General features: G+C 43.1%; 1 long non-coding RNA gene across 5 annotated transcripts; it reads right to left on the bottom strand.

Annotated features, from left to right (window-relative positions):
• Window positions 1-3,151: 3,151 nt before the first annotated feature.
• LOC135447772 (uncharacterized) lies at window positions 3,152-17,776 on the bottom strand. Of its 5 annotated transcripts, none has more exons than XR_010440302.1 (7): window positions 17,644-17,775; window positions 10,053-10,204; window positions 9,687-9,851; window positions 8,887-9,062; window positions 8,348-8,469; window positions 7,227-7,282; window positions 3,152-3,928 (listed from the first exon to the last, which is right to left on the bottom strand). It is a non-coding gene; the product is annotated as an uncharacterized LOC135447772 (long non-coding RNA). The 5 variants fall into 5 exon arrangements; XR_010440303.1 differs by lacking the exon at window positions 3,152-3,928 and adding an exon at window positions 5,291-7,122 and having other exon boundaries at window positions 10,053-10,269; window positions 17,644-17,776; XR_010440301.1 differs by lacking the exon at window positions 3,152-3,928 and adding an exon at window positions 5,291-7,122.
• Window positions 17,777-18,935: the final 1,159 nt, after the last annotated feature.

Raw genomic sequence — 18,935 nt, 5'->3', positions numbered from 1 at the left:
GTAAATCCAGAGGACAGCTGGCTCCGAATTGCTGCCAGATCCTTGCTGAATTTTAACTGGAAGCTGCAAGGAGCCTGATCAATTGTGGCTTTTGATGAGCTGCTGCTGGATTTGGATCCTGAGGGTTGGACACGCAGAGCAGCACGAGCTGGGCAGCCACGAGTTGTCCCTTGCCAGTGACACCAACTCTTAATTATGGCATTAATGTCACTGCAGGTCCCTCTCCCTTTGCAGATCAATGCTGAAGTTTGGGAAGAAACTTGGAGCAGCCCAATTAGGTGAAAAGAGGAACAAGATTTGATTATGGGTGACTGAAATGCATGGATTGCTTCATGTGCCATCAGTCACTTCCATGCTGGATTTTGAGACTGCATGGACTAGCTTGAGCAGTGTGAAACCAAATATTTAAACTCTTCCACTAATATTTATAGACAAAATGTCATTTTCTTCATAATATTGATTCAGTTTCACCTATTTTTACATGTAGCATAAGTATCCCCAAAGCATGAAATTCCCAGATCTGTGTTCAGCTGTGGAGGTATCAAAATAGAAATGCTTTTCTTGGATCTCCAGTTGCTACTGACAGTGAATCCTTGCAGCTACAGGGGAGGATACAGACAGGACTTCCAAAATAAGCTCTGAGCTTCCTCCTCACCAAGATCTGTGATTTTAAAGCACAGGTGAGAGTTCTGCTCAGTAACTCTAATTTTGGCTCGTGAGATAACAGAGATGCAAGCTGTGCTATGAGGCATCGAGTTAACAAAATCCATCTCTAATGACAATGACAGGTACCCAGAAAAGGCAAATCACTCCCATTTATGCTGGAATGCATAAATGCCCCTAAATTGTATTTATTATAATGAAGGAACAAGATTTGGAATTTTAAAAAACTAAGCAAAACAAAGAAAAAAACCCCAAAAAACAAAACACAACCAATCAACTAAAAAAAAGTCCAACCCAAAAAAAGCAAATCCAATAAATCTGTCTCCTTGGCTTCCTTTGGAACACAATAATAGCTATTTTTTCACAGAGGTATAGTGTTTACTAAGAAATCTGCTCCTAGGGTAAGCTGTTATTACTTCAGCAGTCTCCAGGCTCCAAAAGGAATGAAAATAGTTTCAAAAATGCAAGGCATCCCTGGGATGGAGGAATGGCTGAATTTGTGCCACTCTCCACCTTGGTGGCTGTTTGCCTTTCATCAGCAGGGCCAGGCTGAGGCAGGAGAGGCAAAGCCAGGAGTGGGAACATCTATTATTCATCTGCAGTAATCTGTGGCCTGGCAAGAGCTGATGAATCCAATCTTGGGGGTGTTTTATGGTGAGTTAAGGAATCTACAAGGGAAAATTGGTAAAAATATTCGTTCCTGTTGTAGAAATAAGTCAAAGCCCTGCCTGGAAATCCACCCTGTGTGATAACCTGAGGTCAACAAGCAGTGGTCAGCATCTCCCCAAAGCTGGAAAATGGAATGTTGGAGTCATGGCAAAGGTCAGATTGTGCAGGGCAAGCAGCAGAAGGAGTGAAAGGCAGAGGCTCTGATTCACTGCAGGGTCCCAAAAAACGGGAGGGGACAGCACAGGTAAGGTGTGGGGCCAGAAAACACAGAATGCTCAGTAACAGGAGAACAAAGAGTGTGGGGCAAGAAAACACAGAATGCTCAGTAACTGGAGAACAGAGAATGTGGGGCAAGAAAACGCAGAATGCTCAGTAACAGGAGAACAAAGTGTGGGGCAAGAAAACACAGAATGCTCAGTAACAGGAGAACAGAGAATGTGGGGCAAGAAAACACAGAATGCTCAGTAACAGGAGAGAACAAAGTGTGGGGCCAGAAAACACAGAATGCTCAGTCAGGAGAGAACGAGTGTGGGGCAAGAAAACACAGAATGCTCAGTAACTGGAGAACGAACAGTGTGGGGCAAGAAAACACAGAATGCTCAGTAACTGGAGAACGAACAGTGTGGGGCCAGAAAACACAGAATGCTCAGTAACTGGAGAACAGAGAATGTGGGGCAAGAAAACACAGAATGCTCAGTCAGGAGAGAACAAAGAGTGTGGGGCAAGAAAACACAGAATGCTCGGTCAGAAGAGAACCAAGAGCACTTGGTTAAGGAGAACAAGGAGCAAGGACACTTGAGGCAAGGCAGGAGGGGTCTGACACAACCTCCAGGGCAGCAAGGCAGATTTCTTGGGGCACACTGAGAACAACACCCCAGAGCTGCTGTCATGACTCGAAATGGTTGGAGCTGGATCCCTGGAATCAATCCTGGACAATTCCTGGGTTTCAGCTGAGCAGCAGCTCCAGCTCTGAGCTGAACCTCATCCCACCAGCAGCACAAACACAGCCCAGGCAGCCGCTGCAGCTGCTTCTGGCTGCGGGCCTGCATCCCAACAACTTGGCTGCCACAGGAAGGTTTTCCTAACAAATGGAATTTGTGCGTTGGTCATGCGCTTGGGAACAGACAGAATTTCTGCTTCATCCACTGGAACAGAAAGGAGCAAACCAATCTCAATTTTCTCTTTCTTTTCTGTGTCATAAGGCTAAAAATAGCACAAATACTGCTCATAATAAAAATCTGCATTTATCGATTTTGAGAGTGGTGTGATGGTAACTAAATTTAAAAGTTTCGCTCATAAACACTGACTTGTCAAGTAAAGGAACAAATCTTTTTAAAGAAGAAATTAATCACTCTCATAATTGTAAAGTCTAATAAAATAAAAACTCATTTCACTGTTACTCCAACCCCTTATTACGAGCTACAATTTATACTATATTACAAATCCTCCTAAAGGTAATAAATTTGACACTGAAAAAATTAATATAAAATCTAATTACATTTAATTTGATTGAGTTAGAATGGATCTTTTTTCCTATAATCTTGTTTAATTCAAAACATTTGTAAAACACCAAAACTATTAACAAGGCCTAAAACCCTCACATATAATGTTATAGACTTGAGTAAATGCCTACCTTCGTCTCCAGCACAGGAGATGAGATTCTCATGGAGATGGATCTCTCACAGGAGATGGAAATCTCATGTTCTGGGCCAGATTCTGCCACTGTCCCTGCTCTGCTGACCTCAGTCAGTTCTTGGGATCCACAGTTTCAAAGGCAGACAAGAAATCGAACACAGGCAATGCAGAGTATTTCTACAAATCACTATTTCTCTGAAAATATACAGGACTCTCACTGTTCTCTCTCTGCAAATGAACAAGAATCTCAGTGCTTGTCACATTTCCCATGAAAGAATTCCTGATTTGCAGGAGTGACCCCTTTTCCTTTTCAGGAAAGGAGCTTGTTCTGGGCATGGGCCTGGGTCCCACCCATTGCTGATACCCCTGATTTATGTGGAATGGGACAGTCATGGCCATGACATTCTCACTGCCCAGCTAAGGAGTTAAACCTTCCACCTGATGGAGGAAATCTGCTTTAAACCAGCTCCTCTCGCGCGTTTTTCACAGGGTGTAATTTACGCGAGCTGAAAACCCCAGGTACTCAAACTCAACGCTTTCAACAGGAGGAACTTTTTCAATGCTGTTGTTTCTCTCTTTGTCAATGCTGTTTTTCCTCTCTTTTCCCTCAAAGCAGGCCCTGTGAGCTCTCTGCTGATGTCTCTCCAAGCAGATTCCTCTGCAGAGTTGTGCTGCTCCCTCCTTGCCGCGCTTTGCCAACCGCACCTTCCAGCTCCGAGGCTTTTCCTCGTGCCAAAACCTCCTGCACTGGTCCCAGCCATGGATGAGAGCGCAAAAAATCACCAGTGCTTGCTGCTGACCTCCAGGCAGCTTTTCCAGCTGCCAATTCCTCCTCCCCATGCAGGTCTGGGGGTTTGTTTGCTGCGGATGAAAGATTGGGTGGCGCATCTTGGACAGAACCTCCTGAGCAAAGCTCTCCTTTCTTTGCCTTTCTTCCCATCTTTGTGTCCTGCAGAACCGGCTGTAAAACGTCCCCACAACCCAGGAATTAAAAGAAAATGAAATTTCACTCTGAGAGGAACAGCCACCATTTACATGCTGTGTATAAAAACGAGTTCTATGCAGAAAATATTTAGGCAGATTTTTAAAATTAACACCTTAGGCTTCCTTAAAGATTGATTCACTTCAGTGACTCAGTATATCATGGTTTTCACTTGATTTTTTTTCTGTGCTGTGAAATAAGCTTGGTTTATGTAGCAAAAACATTATGATTTCACATTTAGCAGCATAGAAATTGCCTTCTGTTCGAATTCGTGCTTCTCTGTAAGGTTCCAATACCTTCCAGAGAGCAGGAGTTTATTATCAGAACACAGAAACGCATTCTGTGAGCAAACTGAGCCTTGCCACCACAAGCTGGGACGAGTTTGTATTGACAAGATGTCAGAACCTAAAGAAATTTTAGGTTTGCATTTGGTATTTACTGCATCAAAATGCGACAATCAGTGGAGATGTAATGTAAAATCCAGTCTAAATGATTTTACAGAGTTTTGTTCAGTGATTATTAGAATTTTGGAACTTGGATTCATATGTGAGCAATCTCCAGGAAACCAAAGTATTAAAGTACTTGCACAAAAAAATCCTCAATACCATTGCTCAAGGTATTGTTTGTTGTGTATACAAAATTAAATTCTGAATGTGCTAGCAAGGTTATATCACATAGTGATTGAGTTTATTGGCAAAATGGAAAAATTCCAGTTAATATTTACTTTAGGTTAGAATGGAATTCAATATCAGTTTTGCATTTTAAATAAAATGGATGGAAATCTGAGAGAAATCTCAAAGTCTTAACAATGTGGACCTATTAAAAGGTTTCCATATTAATATTAAATAGATAATTCAATAATATTCAAATAGATCACAAAACCATAAAAAAGCACACAGAAAGCTGGATAAACCAAAATACCTTCTGAAAAACAAATATTTAAGCATTATCAACATTCAAATAAAAATATAAATATCTACAGCATTTGCTTTAGCTTGATTTGGTTAGTTAAAAAGATGAGCACTCCTGCTTTCAGGGAATTGCTTTTTCTGTAAAGGACTTGGCTTTTTAGAAAAAGTTTTGAACAGTTCTGTGCACAAGATTGAAGTTGTGTCCATATATTTGCGATTACAACTGTGATATATGTATATTAAATTGTAAACTCTACTGCATTACAGTCTAATATGGAATCTTACTTAACCTATATTATTAAAAAATAACTCTGTCCTGAGGTTCCCCTCTTTGGATGACATTTCTGTAGTTACTATTTAACATGATTTCAGTTTTAAGAATGGCCTCCAAACATTCTGCTTCACTGTTATGAATGAAAAGAACACTAAACCATATCAGCTGATGCATGTTCAAAAGAAAGTTTGCTCTTTGCAATCTTTAAGACAAAAGGTAAAATTCAAATGGCGTTTTCCAGCAACACAAACCCATTTCAGACTCTGGGAATCCTTCCAGACAACATGGACCATATCTTCCTGCCCATTAAAAATAACACCCCATTTCCACAGATTTCAGAGGGAGCACAGTAATTTATTACAGGGGAAGCTAAATATAAAGCTTGTGTTAAACTGCCTTCATTAAATCTGCATTGTGGAGTAAAGCTGGAGCTCGGGAGCCAGCAGAGGATGAGGAGCCCAAATCTCCCAGCAGTGTCCCTGGCCCTGTCTGGGATTTTGAGATTAACGGGAGGATGGTGAGTGTGTTGGTTTCAAGGCTGGTCCAGGCCATGATTCCGTGGTTATTTGGGATAGCAATGGTTGCTCCTAGGAGCAGGCCAGCGATGAAGATTGGATTTGCCTGGGGGCTCATTGCCCTGTCAGAGGCTCCTGCCCCTGCCTGGGGGTGCAGAGGGAGCTCCCCCTTCCCTTTGCTCTCTGTGTCACCGCTCAGTGATGAGCAGCTCCCTCAGCACCTGCCCACAGGGAGATCTGAGCATCCAGACATTCAAAAACAGATGGCAAGGGGGAGAGGAAAAAGCCTCGGTGTGACCAAAATAATCATTGTCATTTTTTTTTTTTTCTTAGGAGTTTCAAGAGCTCTGAACAATCCCTCTCCAGGTCTGACCTAATGGGCTTGAAATGATCCCCAGCGCCAGGCAGGGAAATAAACACATTTTGGGCTGCGTGTTGGAATGCACAGCGAGGGGCTGGGATGCTCTGAGGAGAAATATCACGGCCTGGATGAGTTTGCGTTTGAGGTTTTATTTATTTGCAATGTAACCTTTACATACTGCAAACTCTTCTGGAGGTGGCAAGCAGCTCGCTTAAGATGTTTCTTTTAATTGAAAGAAAAAAGCCTTAAACCAAATACCAGCAAAGTGAATTCTCTGATTTATTTGCAATAATGTTCTAGCAGCAGAGAAGGGCTGTAAAGAATGTGCTGCTCTTCCCAACTCATAATCTTTCACAATATTTAAATGTTGTTTAACAACAAGCAAATAAAAGGAACATTTCATATGAAAGCAGCTACTGAACTGATAAACATGGTTCTGTAATTGAAGAATAATTTAACTGTTCTTTTTATTTGTCCATTTTCTCATCTACACCACGATGGCATTATGACCATCTTCAGTAGGGTGGGAAATGGGGAAAGGCAGCACAAGTGCATGAAAATTAAAATAATTAGCATGCATATGCTGTCTCTGCCATTCCTGTATAAACCACATCCATTTTTGCTGCTTGCTGGCATTTATTTAGTGCTGAATTTGCACAAGTGGCCATTGCTAAAGTTCACCCTTTGGAACATCCAAGCTTGCTGATTGCCAGAGAGGTAAATGCAATAGTTTGACAAATCCCCCTAAACTGCTAAAGAACATTTTGCCTGAACATTTTTTCAATGTCACTTGTGGAGGCTTGCAAAAAACCATCATGCCAAGGGAGTGTTTCACTGCTTCCTCCCAGCTGAAATGGAATTCTGTTCAAAAAAATTACATCAGCACCCATCTTTAAAGCATCAGTCCCTGGCTTGATCTTTAATTTGATTAGTTTGAAATCCCCAAGGTTTAAAGTGAATCCTGTACTTTTGCAGAAACAAAGCACTGCCTGATTGCTGTATTAAACACAGATGTTGCTGACTTGCACAAAGATCCTCAAGTCACGTTTTGTTTTCCTTGTTCAAAAATTAGTGTGATCTTTAAACAGCTGCTTTGTTGAGTCCACAGGTAGCTGCAATTTATTGGGAGAGAAAAAATAATTCTATATATAGCATCCATATGTTTCCTTCCTTTCAAAGGCTTGGTGGGAATTAGGTAAACAAACAAAAATCCTACCTGAAACTGCAATGTACAGGGCAGGCTCTGCTTCTGTAGAGATGCCAGCAGGAATTCTGTGAAGACAAGAATGTAAGAATATTGTCAAGTCCAATAGCAGCACAGAGGTGGTAACTGGGGTCAGAAGTCTTTCCATTTACTCGGTGTTAAGGCCAACAGCATTTGGCTGAGTTTAAATCCTGACACCTGGGGAAGAACCTGCACTATTGGGCCTTCAGGGGGAGTTCAGCTTCCCAGGATGCTCCCAGGTGAGCAGAGAAAATGTAGTAATGAATTGAAGTTGGGCTTTTACCTGGTTCACATCTGCATTACAAAAATAACAATAGCTCCTGGACTGTGAACAACAGGCATTGGAAGAAATGGGGTCAGGAATCTCATCATGCTGAGGTGGAGATCACCTTCGGTGTTTGTCTCAGCACAGGCTGCCAGACAGTATTTATTTCATTCTTGCACGAGCACAAAAGGGGCTCCCATCAAATCCCTGCACTTCAGCTTTCAGCTCCTACAGCATTTGATTTCATTGCTTGCATTGCTCCTTTGCTTGATTTGACTCTCGTATTTGTGCCTTGTCAGAACACTACAAAAATCTCTTCAGTCTGTGATACGGGCAAGAAACACTTTGATGCCTCTGATGCTCAATCCCAGCTTAATTTGTAAGTGATAAGTTGGAAGGTTTAATCTGAGCACCCACATGGCACATCTCAGAACCAGATCACCCTTTGGCAGGGGTGCCAGGCTGGGCTCAGCGAAGCCTGGACTGACAGACTGCACTGGGGCTCCTGGGGAAAGCTGATTCATCTTTTATCATGGTGCAAATATTCACGCTTCAGTTATCTCACATGGAAAAACAGCATTTCCAAATCAAAGGATTCTCATGGACAGCTATGAAATCAGATTTTTCTTGGAGTCACTGCTCTGGGTGTAAGATTTGTTTTTACCTGAGCCAGTGCTCTAAAGAACAGGGACTGTGTCCAGCCAGCTCTTCTGGGTCCCAGAGGTGGGAAAACAGAGTATGGAGAGGTGGGTGCACACTTCCATGTTATATTAATATAACATAAGAATATTAAGAATTATTAATATATGAAAATACACACAGCATTAGTAACCTAATGCATCCTCACCATCAGCAGGTTCCACTGCAGACAAACCCATCAGTGATCTTTGTTGCCTTCACCAGGAGGTCAAGAGAACAGAAATTCTTTAATTCCAGCTCTTCAGACAGATGCGTTCAAAGGCAGGACAGCTGGAAAGGGAGACAAGATCTGGTCTGATCAATATAAACCAGAAAGTGCCAATATGGAATACCTTTAAAGTTAAGAGAAATGTATTTTAATAGATGTTTTCTCTGTGTCTTTTCTGCAAGGAACGAGGTGTTGCATTAGCAAGGGTGCGATAATTCAGCAGGGAGCTCACAGCCCCTGGTGAGGTTCCCTGGTGGGCAGCCCTGCCACAGCAGCCAGGAAAGGAGAGCTCCCACTCCACTCTGTGCCACCTTTCCAGTGCCAGCAGCCTTGATTTGCTCTGACATGGATTGAAACCGGGGCTGAGGTTTGTACAACATTTTACATTCCAGTTCTAACTTTGCTCCGGTCCTGTGACACGTTCAGCGCCTCACTCTGCTCTGCAGAGACTGAATTTTATTCTTCTTTTTTTCTCCTACCCTTTCCTTCCACTTCCAGCTGAATGAGATGTGATCTTGCCTTGGTGCTGCCTCGAAGCTGTGTCCAGGCACTGCAGAGCTTCCAGGATTCTGCTCCAGCAGCTGCCCAGCCTGGCACACAGGCACTCACTGATGGAATTTTTCACTTCTCAGCTCCTTCTCACACCAGCCCAGCTCTGTGGAAGGAGATGGAAAAAAGTTATTCCCATGGAAGGTGAAGCAGTGACTGGCTGGCAGGAGCTGCCTCTGTGGATAATGATCATCTCTGGTATTTCTTCATCATTCCTGGAGAGCACAGCTATCAATCCATGCCTAATCTAGACAATGGATTTCTCCCATAAAGTCCCCATGCAGCAGGAAATGACAACTGCAAAAGCTGATTTATCCAAGCTGCTCTGCTGGCTCCTGTTCCACGGCAGAACAGATAATATGCTGACAGACAGACAGCTTAAGGCTGAGCTCTCACTTGATCTCATTATGTGCCAACTGATGCAAGTTAGGAACTGAAGAAGTAAATTGTCATGTAGCAAACAAAACTTTTGTAACAGCTCATAGAAATGGTTTCCAGATAAAGCCAATAAACTTTAATTCTTTTGTTTTCTTGAAAAAGTAGCCTAGACACTGACCTGTGCCACTACAGCTCTTGAGGTATAATTCCAATAAATCTGCTCTATCACAGAAATATTGGAAGGAACAGCACTTTACTAATTCTCATGTATGCTTAAATTGAAAGTAATTAGTGATCGATTAGAGCCAATTGCACCCAGGTCAAAATGTTAAATACAGATGTAGCCATTTACCTGAGCAGAGGTGGGAGAGACATTTAATCCTGTTTGTTGTGCTGAAAACAAACAGGGAGTGACTCCATCCCCAGACAAGCACAGCAGGGCTGGGATTTCTGCAATCACACCACAGCCTGGCAGAGCTGGGGCTGACAGCACAGGGGCAGGGCTGAGAGTGGGAACCTGGCAGAAACAGAGAAATAGAAGAGCTCTCTATTTAAATAATATAGGAGGTTGTCTATATTTTTAAGCTTCTCAACATGATACACACAAAAATGTTTGGGTTTAGATGAGCCTATTCTGCAGGACTGAATTGACAAGAGCAAATAAAAAAAGTAAGAAATCTAATTAGAGTTAATTCTCAAAAATATACAAAATATTTACCTTTTTTTTTTTCCTTGTCCATTTCAATGACTTTGAAAGTCACTCCTTTTCTGCTGGCTCCATTCTGACACTTCATTAGCTGCTGGGTCACCACCTTTTGCTCCACTGAGTAGTGGTTATTCTTCATGTCAACACAGACAGAGGATTCAGACCTGATTTGTGTTGCAGGTAATAAATGGCAATTATCTGCACTTTCTTCCGATGGGAATCACTGTCTCTGTAGGGGGAACTAAATCTTTGTAACTTTGATGGGAGTGGATTAAAGTATAAGCAGCCCTTCCCTGGTAACTTACTGGGGCAAACACCCAGAGGTCATGCATTCAATTTGGGGTAATCACTGTCACTTTAATGATGAGGATGAAGGAAGATAGTGGATACTTAATCAAGCAGATAAGAATATGAAGTTTTGTTTTAAAGATTTAGTGCAACAATAGACACAGGACTGGGGAGTGGACAGTGAGCAAAGCACAGCCCTGCTGTGGCTGCTCTCCTTTGCTCAGAGCACTCAGGACAAATGGTAAATTCTTCTTTTTCCTCCATCCTTTTTTTGCAGCTGACCAAGCTCAGCTTCAATACATGTAGTTAAATTTCACATTTTTCCCATGGATAACTAATGTGAAAGGTGCCAGATTAGATGCCCAGAGTTTGAAATTCCTGGAATCATGCAAGGGTGGGTGTCGCAGACATGTTATATGAAAAATCTTTTCCTTAGGAATTTTCCTCCTGAGCCTCAGGAACAAAATGCAAACAATGGTTATCTGCTGCTGTGGAATGCAACAGGTGCATCTGGGATTGGGCTCATGGGGTTGTTTCTAATTAATGGCCAATCACTGTCCAGCTGTCCGGACTGTCTCAGTCAGTCACAAGCCTTTGCTATCATTCCTTTTCTATTCTTAGCTAGCTTCTGATGAAATCCTTTCTTCTATTCTTTTAGTACAGTTTTAATATAATCATTATTTCAATATAACCATTATTTTATATATCATAAAATAATAAATCAACCCTTCTGAAACATGGAGTCAACATTCTTGTCTCTTCCCTCATCCTGAGACCCCTGCAAACACCATCACAGGGTGGGGTTGGCAGGGACCTTAGAGATCCCCTAACCCAGCTCCCCTTTGTGGGCACAGGCACCTTCCACTGCTCCAGGCTTCTCAAATCCCCACCCAGCCTGGCCTTGAACACTTCCAGACTATTTCTAGAGCAGACACAGCATTGCCACAGCACCATCAGCTTTGTTTGCTCTGACTGTAACAACATCACCAGCACAAACTAAATCTGTCCTAGCTCGTACACTAAAAATTCAAACTTTTGTTTTCCCTCTCTTCAAACCCACCGGCGATCCCTGGGCTGTCTGCAGCGTGTAGAACTCCACATTTCCCCGTGCTCACAAGGATCTCCCACTCAAGGCTGCCTCGGAGAGGCTCAGCACAGGCAGCACATCCAAAGCCTCTGCTGCTGTCCCTGGGACGCAGCCCTTCCCAGTGGGCTTTTCCTGGCCATGCTTTACATGCATTATCATGCTCTGCAGGAAACTCAGCAAGCACAGCAGCTTGCCACAGTAAAAGCACTTGGTTGGGGCCTCTTGTAATACAGCAGTTCAGCAGTTGAAAGGATTGTCTGTGCATTTTGCAGCAAGGAGGGAAAAAAAAATAAAAAAGGTGTTGAATAAATATATTCCATGGAGTGGGAAACACGAGCATGAGGCTGGAGTACTCTGAGGAATGCTAACACAGAGCCTGGGTAATGCTGCCTCCTGCTTCTGGGAAGATTATTTTCCCAGCCTGAGAAAATGATAGGGCCACAAGTTATATGAAAGGAGATAGCAGGAAGCAGAAATACATCTTTTTCAGATGTGTATTAAGAGAAAATAGTAATGATTATTGAGACATCTGACACAGCAATTCAGCTCCAAGATTCTGATTTGAGATATAAAACCTCACACCATGATTAGGCTCCTAAACTCACCAGGAATTTAAGTTTTAATCTACACCCTCCTCTTCATCATTTTCTACTGACTGATGTGGTTGATGTCCCAGTTGGATGAAGTCTGTATTAGACCGAAAGGTCAGGACTTCATTGTCACCAAAATTCTGCTCAGACTGATGAACAGAAGGGCCTGAAACACAGTTCTGCCCAGTGCAGCATTTAGAGCAATATCATTTATTTGGTGCATCTGCTTAGAGCCTCTAAAGGCAGTGGGACTGAAATCCCAGTGCCAGCTGAAGGCACACAATGGAAAGGGACACTGTGGGTTTTCTAAACCTCAGGTAATTGCGAGATGAGCCTCAGTGAAACATCCCACAGTGCCATTTCTGTTTGGGAATGCAATTGTTCACCTCCTGCCACGCTGGCTCTGTTTACCTGTGCAGCAGCAGCGCTTAAACATCTCCTGCCTGCAACATCTGTTCACAGCTGGAGGGGTTTCAGCTGTGAGCTGAGAAACTCTGATAACCAGACAGAGAGCCTGGCCCAGTGACCCAAAACAAAGGGAGCAATGGATGCAAAAGGGTAATGCTGGGAGAAAGAAGGGAAGTTCTGAATTAACCTGGGATGATTATGTGTTCTGACAGGATGAAGTAGCTCCTGCTCGCCCTGCTAAAGCTACATGGCAGCAGAATGGAACAAAAACAGATGTAGGCTTTGCAAGCAGTGGATAATAGAGTCTCTTCTCTCATACATGAGTAAATAGAGCTGCTGGGATAAATTCTGTCAGCAGCCACTAAAAATACAAGTAATTAGACATATATTTAACATGCTAGATTTAATGCATATTCATTTGAGAGGTCCATAAAGCTATGGCATAAAATCCCAGAGAACCACACGTGCTTTCTGTGGGATGTTTTGTGGGGTTTATCTGCAGGATATATTACCCCTATTACAGCAGCTCCTGGTGCAGCCCTGCTCCATCCACATATCACCTCCATTAGGAGCTGTGGAGCAGCTGCATGAGGAAGGGTTTGTGTGCTTTCATCTCCCTGTGCTCCTGCTGGTTTCTCCAGCTCATACCCTCATGGCTGGAGGGAGCAGCAACCCAAAACCCTCAAATTCCTGTGTTCCACTGGGCAGGGAGCTCCTGCTTCTCCCACAGGGATGATTCCTTGGCTGCCCTGGATTTCCCATTTCACTGCAGTCTCCTGGCACCATTAAACACTTTTATATTTCCCTTGTAGCAGCAGCAGCAGCACATTGTGCAGATATTCCCCAGTGCTGCCCAGCTCCTGCCCTCTGACCAAGCTCACCCTGGTGAAATGGAAAGCACATAAAGAACTCTGCAGCACCAGGAGCCTCACCCTGGTGAAATGGAAAGCACATAAAGAACTCTGCAGCACCAGGAACCTCCCCCTGGTGAAATGGAAAGCACATAAAGAACTCTGCAGCACCAGGAGCACAGCCCCAGCCCTCAGAGCACGGGTTCCTGGTGCCACTGCTGCACAGGCTCAGCCATGCCAGGGCTCAGTGTCTGCATGGAAAAGCCTTTTCTGAAAAGCCTTTCACTTAAAAGTGCCCAGGCATCATTTCGGGTCTGTTCTGTCCTTCCAGACTGAGAGTATTCCATCCCCCTTTCAATTTTCTAGTTAATTTTAGTTGTTAGCAACACTCAGGCCCAGGTAAATATGGGAGCAGTAGCTTTACCTTCTCATGGGGAGAAAAAAGCTCTGCAACCTCCAACACATTTTTCTATTCTTTTCAGGAATTTACTAAAACGAATTTTGAACTATGGGAACATTTTCTGGGTCCTAATTTGAGCCAAGGCTCCTAAAGGACCACTCTGTTTTATGCAGCTTGGTTTGAGCATTTGAGAGAAGGGAAGTGATGCCTCACTTGGCTGAGCAGTGCTGTGCTGGTATTTCAGGATGATGGTTGAAATTCTGGCCATCACTGGATCCCAGAGAAATGCTGCCCGAGAATGTCATGTTATTGATTGAAAATGTGGATAGCACCATCATATTCTGAAAGCCACAACAAGCAAAACAAAAATAATAATTCCCCAAATGCCAGCGTAATAAATAATGTACCAGGAATCATTTAAAGAGATTGCAATGTAGCCTCTGACAATTTCCTCTTGTGACATTCAAGAGATAGAAAGGTGCTTTTGCTGGGATTATTTTTACAAATACATCTACATAAATATTCTCAGCATCTCTCTCACATCCCTCAAACTGTTTGCTGCCATTCTACTCCAGGACATTCTCTGTTAGGGATTCCTGTTTAAGGAATTCCTGAACTTGCAGGGAATGGCACCCAGGTTTGTGCCCAAGGAAGGTGTGATGCAGATGGAAAGCTGTCCCATTAACAGTGTAATTACTCTGCTGGGTTAATGGGGAAGCAAGGCTGTGTTTGCCTGTGTGAGCAGCTCCTTGGGCTCAGCAATTGTTCTCTGCTGCTGCAGCCACCAACAGCAGATGGACGAGCTGAGCCCTGCTCTCCAGCACAAGGGCACTGTAGCAGGTAAAATGTTAAGTTAGCCATACACAAATGTTCCTGATGTGAGTTTAGGGGAGGATGTGACTGACAGGCAGGCACAGAGAGGTTTATTTATATAAAAACAGGCAGTGTTGATGGAGGGTCCCTCCTCTGCTGCCATCCCTTGGGATTCCAAAGCCCTACAAGAAGCCACTTAATAAAAGGGGGACTAAGGCATTAAAACATTAAGAAGCTTTAAATTTCGTCCTCTCCATTTCCTAGGCAGTGAATCTACAACAACAAATGAGTGAAGTGTTAAAAATGAATGTCATTGCCTGGCAAAGTAAATGAATATTACTGCCCAGCAAAGCAGGAACATGTGAATGTAAATGCTGTGGTTTACATCTCTGTGTTGTCCTAAAATATCTGTCAGTGCTGCTGCAACAAACAGAGCTGGAACAGTGCAAAAATTAGAAAGTTGATTTCTTTGACAATTCTTAGAGGTCCTGTCTGCCACCAGCCCTAATGTCTGTTGTTGTTATGTGGTGTTTCTGTGTGGTGCACAAAACGTCTGGCTTGAAGCAAAATATTGCAGTGTGTCAGACAAAACAAATTTAATACCAATCAGCTGCACTAATTGGAATGACAGTGACATTCTGCACCACACTTAGGAGAGGAAATACCTTACAGACAAGATCCTGACATTTGACTGAGATTCCCTGCTCAGGCTAACAGCATTGTCTAGAAATGCTGCAATCACAGCCCAGAATTCAAAATGTATTAACACAGTTGCTGTATTTACAAAATGTCTAAGCCTTCGGCACAAGAAATTCTGCTTATAGGAGGATTATTATTCTGTGAAGGAAGGATCTCAATGTAATAATGTCAATACAAAAAAGAAAAAAAAAATACCAAAAAAATGACTAACCACACTACTGACCTAAAGTTACATGTTTCCTCTGATCCTATAGTGAAATTCAGGGTTTGTGATATTATACCTTGTTAGTGCATGAGAATTAACAGCTGACAGTGACAATTAACTGGATTAAAATCTGCTTTGGGATGGAGGCCATTCCCTTTTCCAGGTAGGACCCAACTCAGAGGTTGAGTGACTCCCAAACACCAAAAAACTCTTTCTGGATAAAATAGTGTTTTCAAGGGTCAGGATTTTGGGAATTCAGTAATTCTTAATGAGCTCGGGGCAGTATCACAGAGTGCAATCCCAAAGCCAGCTCCAGAGCAGGCACCTCAACTGTGACTGGCATGAAAAAATCCAACTTTGGCTTTCCAGAGGAATCCTGAGATTCCCCTTAAAACTGAGAACTAAAACCAACACACCTAAAATGAGGATGTTTAAAATTCAGATCCCAATCTTTCTGCACGTTTCTCTTTTCCCAGCAATTAAATAGGATAAAGTTTAATTAGAAAATATTTTAAAAAAGCAACTGCACAGATCTAGGTACAAGAGAAACTTCCAGTGCTAAAGAAGCTCAGAGTGCTCCTGCCATGTTAGTTCACTGATGACTAAATTGGTTTAAATATTAGCTATAGTTAGAGCTGTGCAAAATAGACTTTGTTTTTCAGAAATTACACACAACTTTTCAATTTCATAGAATTCTGCACTGCCTCAGCTATGGGCTCCATTTTCAGTGTTGATGAAGAGGCTTTTGCATCAAAAATGCAAATATATACACATTTTGGATGCAAAACACTCCTTGCTTGAACACTCTTACGTCTGCTGTGATACTGGCCTGTTTGAGCTCAACAAATTTTTCTGTTCCTGGAACTTCACAGCACATTATGGGCTCAAACCAGCCCCACTTGGGGATAAAGAAAACATCCCTAAAGTTATGCAAAACATTCATAACAAAATGCAAATACTGTTTACAGTTCTCAGCATCTCAGTATAGCAGCTCATATTCTAAATTGCATCCAGCTAGCAGCAATATGGAAAGTTTTTAATCAGCCCCTGTGCTGGGGGTTGGTGCTGCTGTCTTGCAGGAAGGCTGGGCCCAGAGATGGTGGATTTAGATAAATTTCACTCTGCCACCTGCAGAATGAGATTCATTCCCTCATTTCTCAGGAGGTTTTCTCCTCTGGGGGAGAGGAAACCAACCATCAACAGATTGGGTTTTAATTCCACCACTGTTAGAATGAATTGGGGCCAAAACAATTATTGCCATCACAGGCTGCTGGGTGGGCACAGATTGAGGTATTTACATTTTACCAGGACAAGCAGAACACAAACCTCTGCCTCCCTCAGCCTTGCAGGGAGGGACGTGGCACTGTAGGACATGCAAGAACACAAGCTCACACCACTGTTCTCAAGGTGAAGAAAGGGAAGCTTAATTTCTGACTCCAACATTTATAGATTTCCAAAAGTGGCAGTGGATTGGAGGGTGACAGTGCCACCTCTCCAATGACACTGGAAAAACCAACAGTCCATCAAATTCTCCTCCTCCATAAAGGAATGCAAAACAACGAGTTATTTACAGAAAGCTCACTACAAGAATATCACATTAGAAAGCTTAGAAAATCTTAAAAACCCAGAGTAACAGGGATGCAGTGCTGGTCACTGCTCCCTGATGGAGCAGCACAGCTCCCCTCTTCCCCCACCACATTTACCCTGCACTAGGGAAAAATCCTCACTCAGGGCTCAATACTCCATTTCTCAGCATGTGCATCAATAAACCAATGACACAATAAACCAATGTCAGCCCATCCCCTGGTCAGTGCTGCCTCCTCAAGAGATATCCATGAATCTGTCTGTCCAGCTCCCATCAAATTATTCTGGAGAGTGGGGAAGAGAAAATCACATTGCAGAAGAGCCCATGGAGGTGCAGGGTGAGAATCCAGCCTTGCTCAGGTGGGTACCTCAGCTAAAGCCCATTTTCCAAGGAGCAGAGACAAGTGCAGGATGTTCTAGGAGCCCATCCTGGCCCACAGGGCTTGCTTGGGTGAATCCTGCCTGAAGGAGTGAAGTGCCTGCCAGGAAAACTGGGAGGATCTGCTCTCCCTGCTTCAGTTTGCTGAATTTTGTGTTGTGGGATCCTCTGAATCCTTCCCCCCCAGGGAAATCCTCAGGGCTTTGCCTGGGAAGAATTTACCACAGAGCTTTCCCCACCCAGGTGGACAGAAAGGGCTTCCCCATGAACTCTTGCACATCTTTAGAAAATGCTCCCACCTGTTCTGTTGGGCATTCCTTGCTTCTCCAGCTGGAAAATGCAGATGTTCACTGGGAACTCCAATCTTCAGCCCCTGGAATGGTGTGGAGAGCCACAACTGAGACAAAACACACAGTGAAAGGAGAATTGGCTTCACAGGTGGAAAAAACCTGAGGCTGAACAGAACCCTCCTGGTTTAAATCAGCCATCAGATTGTGCCTGATCTTCCACACCTGCTCCTTCCCAGGCTCAGGCACCTGCAACTGATCCCCCATGAAAGAAATCTGATGAAAATCAAAACGAAAGAAAATGATGACTGTGTTGGTGCTGGATTGTAACAAAAATTGCAGGCTCTGCCTTCATTAGGAGCAAACAGGGTATTAATGTGGGAAAAGCAGCACACTTTGCATGGAAAACATCTTCATGATCAAAGATCTGTTTTATGTAATTTGCTTCCTTGATTATACAAGGAACTCCATGCAGAAATATAGTTTTGCTTTACAGGAGAATTTGCATTAAAGGCTTCCCCTGCTCATCTCCCTCAGTTCCCACCTCCCTGATCAATGCACCTCTCCTCAGTGCAAGGGTTCATCACTCTGGCTCCAGCTGAAAGCCAAAAACGGGGAAATTAGTGAGCAACAGCAAAAACCTGAATAATCCCAGCAGTTTGCAGTACCTACAATTAAACTGGCATAACTTTTCTATCTGATATCTTAATAATATGCATAAATAGGCTTTATTGGAAGGCCAAAATTTTCCAGCAGTCCAACCAGGCCAAGACATCAGAGCTGGTGCCCAACAGATGCATTTTTGTTGCCCTCCAGGTTCTCTCTACTTTGCATTTGGTCTTTTAAATTTTGTGTTTTAAATGTTGTGTTTTAAATTCTGCCTCCCAGTGCTAAGCCTGACCCGCAGACTGGAGCCTGTGTGCTCACAGATAAATGGCTGCAAGCCTGAATCACAGCTGGGCCACACAGGGGAACAGATCAAGAGACCTTTTATCTGCTGTGTCAGTCCTTTGCCAAACCCAGGAATCAGGAATATTCAGATTTTACAGGGCAGAACACATGGTGAGCTCAAGGCAAACACAAATGAATGGCAAAAGACAACACTTCCCTGGTAGAGCCCACTGAAACCCAGAGAAATGAAGTTTGTCCTTTTTAAATTGTTCCTTTGTGTAAAAGGGATTATACCACCTGTGATTATTGCTTCTTTAAATGGCCTCTGCTGTGCAAGTCAGATTACCAAAATGAAATTATTGAGGAAGAAAATACAATGGCAGATGCAAAAAGCCCCCAGAAGCACCTGAAAT

Source organism: Zonotrichia leucophrys, chromosome 4A, assembly GCF_028769735.1.
Source record: "Zonotrichia leucophrys gambelii isolate GWCS_2022_RI chromosome 4A, RI_Zleu_2.0, whole genome shotgun sequence".
In the NCBI taxonomy this organism is placed as follows: Eukaryota; Metazoa; Chordata; class Aves; order Passeriformes; family Passerellidae; genus Zonotrichia; species Zonotrichia leucophrys.
This window is presented reverse-complemented; position numbering and strand designations above follow the sequence as displayed.